The sequence below is a fragment of the Pieris brassicae genome, chromosome 5 (genome assembly GCF_905147105.1).
Source record: "Pieris brassicae chromosome 5, ilPieBrab1.1, whole genome shotgun sequence".
Taxonomy (NCBI): domain Eukaryota; kingdom Metazoa; phylum Arthropoda; class Insecta; order Lepidoptera; family Pieridae; genus Pieris; species Pieris brassicae.
In genome coordinates, this window is record NC_059669.1 from 20,273,712 (window position 1) to 20,276,611 (window position 2,900).

The window sequence follows — 2,900 nt, forward strand, 5'->3', positions numbered from 1 at the left end:
TTTTTTTTTTTTATAAAATTGGGGGCAAACGTGTGCCCGCTATTTTCTAAAATCTAAATATAAGTGCGGTTTTCTTAAGTACAAATAAAATAATATTATAAATTATACAACTATAATCTGTGTCGTAATGGATGTTGTAACCGTAAGTATTTGGTTTATTTTATTTGCATGGCGCTGATTTCCCGCCTTTGAGTGTTTTGTCATATTAATGTTATATAAATGTGTTTTATTAGGTAAAAGGTCGACCTCTGTCTAAGGAGCAATGCACGTTTTAACTTAACCTAATACAAGAAAGTAAAACAATAAGAAAGCCACCAACGCCACTAGCTAAATAAATGAAAACGCGATGAGTGGATTCGCTTGGCGCAGCGACTAAACGCTACCACTTGTCCCAGGATTTTGCCGCAGCAACTTCGTCTAAAATGAAAGAATTGAAAGAAGAATGCTCGTAAGAGAAGTAGCAAAGGAAAAAAGAATGAAATATAGCAATAGCAGAATATTATATGCTTAAACAAAAATTATATACTAATTTAATAAATGTAACTTTTAAAAACAAACATTTAATACTAAGAAATAAAGAACTTAGAACTAATGAAAAACTAGTCTTAGTTAGAAATGTTTTAATTAAAAATAGAAAAGTTAAAGAAGTAATTGGTTGTAGAGAATTTTATTAATTATCATAGTTTACTTAGTTAGTACTTAGTAGTTTACTATTTTATAGGTTTTGGTTTACATATTAGTAATATATAAGAATATAATGAAATAAATTGTATATTATGTTATGTTTTTATTTATTTTTTACTAATATTTCATTACATTACATGGTTATAATAAATAATAATTTACTTTTATAGGGAGATTAACTACATAACTTATTAAAATTTTAACTCAGTTTCTTCTCTTATTTTATATGTACAAAAGGACATTTAAATACAACATGTTTGTTTCTGCTAGAATTATATTAATTTTCCAAAAATAATAATGAATAAGGCTTGTTCTTTCAGTTATGTCTTGATTTCCTTCATTAACTTCTTGACTTGAAATTGTATCAAGTGTTGGAACTAAAACTTCTGCCGGTATATCTACAAATTATAATCCTTACAAATATTTTGCATAACAGCTGTGGCAATAATAATAGCTTGAACTTTAACTAGTGGTAAATACAATGGTTAAAGCGACATTTCCATACTCCAAATATTCTGAAAAAGACGAATATTTTAACCTTACATCATGTTTCATTTGGGTCACATATCTTGCAACTTTTTGACATAGTATAATTATTAATACTCTAAATTATACTATATATTTACCTCTCTATAGTATTCCTATTCTTAATGTGTACTTCATCATATATCTGGTCAGCCAGAGAAATGGTGTTAATAAATATGATATATTTGAGTAAGCACTATTAACAACCATCCAGTGATTTCTCAGTAGACCTGTATGATATTAAGCTATAAACAAATATACCTGTTAATTTAGTTGGCACATTTATCAAGTTCTACCTTCTTATCAATCAATTTGAATTAACTTGTAGATTTGAGTTTACAAAAGTTGTTGCATCATGAGCGGCACCAGGCCATGGGGCACAACATTAATAAATTTTATTTCTGCATCACACACAGCCTGTACATTTAAAGAGAAATATCCTTTTCAATACGATATTATTCACCAATTAGGTCACCTAAAGAAAATAATGCTGCTTATTATTATTACAACTTCATACTATAATGTACAATGTTAAATAATATATAAATTACTTACATGATGATTGAATTCGTAAATGAGTGCAATCAATGGCAACAATTCTAGGAAATCCAGCAATTTCATGTAATTTTTCTGTACTCTGTTGGTATAAAAACATACTCGTAAGCTAGCTTATCAATTGCAGATGATATTTCACCAACAACTTCACTATCCCAATCGGGTAATTGCATTAAAACTTCCAAATCACTATCACGAGAACTGGAGGACGACGAAAATGAACACATTTTACTAATGAATATAAAGTTGGATGATCGTAATACCGATCCATAAGCCATAACCCTACAAATTTCTCTTATAGCTATCCGGAATTGATTTGGCCAATCTGAGCAACTGTCAAAATGGACATTTAGGTTATTGGCATGTGTAAACACTAATTTTCATACAGAGGGCAATCTTCAATCTCTGATCGGTCCTCTGAAGCATTGGTTGAAAAAATAGATAGGTAACTCAATCTATGATATTAATATTGGCATGCTTTTCTGTAGAAATGGAATTGTCGATCTAAGTAGGCTAAAATTGGATTGAGATTGAATATTAGTTTTGGCCGTTAGTAGTATAACCAAAATGCGCTGTTGTGTTGTAAGCGAATCCATGACTATAAATGGCATACATTTGACAGTTTATATATGCATACCATATGACTTTTGGATCACATATTAGCATATAAGCTCATGGGTAAAAAAGTAATAGATGACGCATCCTTTACATACTTAAACTACATAATGAACAAGCGGCATGCATTCTAATGGTAAAATAATTTCAAAATCGCTCCTTTTTGAGTTTATTGCCTTCATATAAACATTGCATACTATGAGTAGTCATTCATAGTATGCAATGAGTCGGACCACCCAACCCTTACAAATCAATAGAGATAAATGATTCACTTTAGAACATTATCCATTAAACACTAAAGTAACTTCTAAGATACAATCTAAAACAATATAACAGTCAGCGCTGAACTAATCTGCCATCAGGATCTGAAGCGGAATGAAGGAATATACGAACTAAAACTAGCATTTGAATTTAGGTCGTAGATTACGTATACAAGTTCGAATAGAGGACATTTATCTTTTATTACATTAGTAAATATTTATATTAATAAAAATCGTAAAATACAGGATTTTTTAACTCTG

The 2,900-nt window shown here is 29.7% G+C and overlaps 1 long non-coding RNA gene across 1 annotated transcript; it reads right to left on the reverse strand.

The window, feature by feature from the left end:
• Nucleotides 1–1,041: 1,041 nt before the first annotated feature.
• LOC123710076 lies at nt 1,042–2,043 on the reverse strand. The gene is made up of 3 exons (XR_006753795.1): nt 1,765–2,043; nt 1,311–1,454; nt 1,042–1,199 (listed from the first exon to the last, which is right to left on the reverse strand). It is a non-coding gene; the product is annotated as an uncharacterized LOC123710076 (long non-coding RNA).
• Between the last annotated feature and the right edge of the window lie 857 nt (nt 2,044–2,900).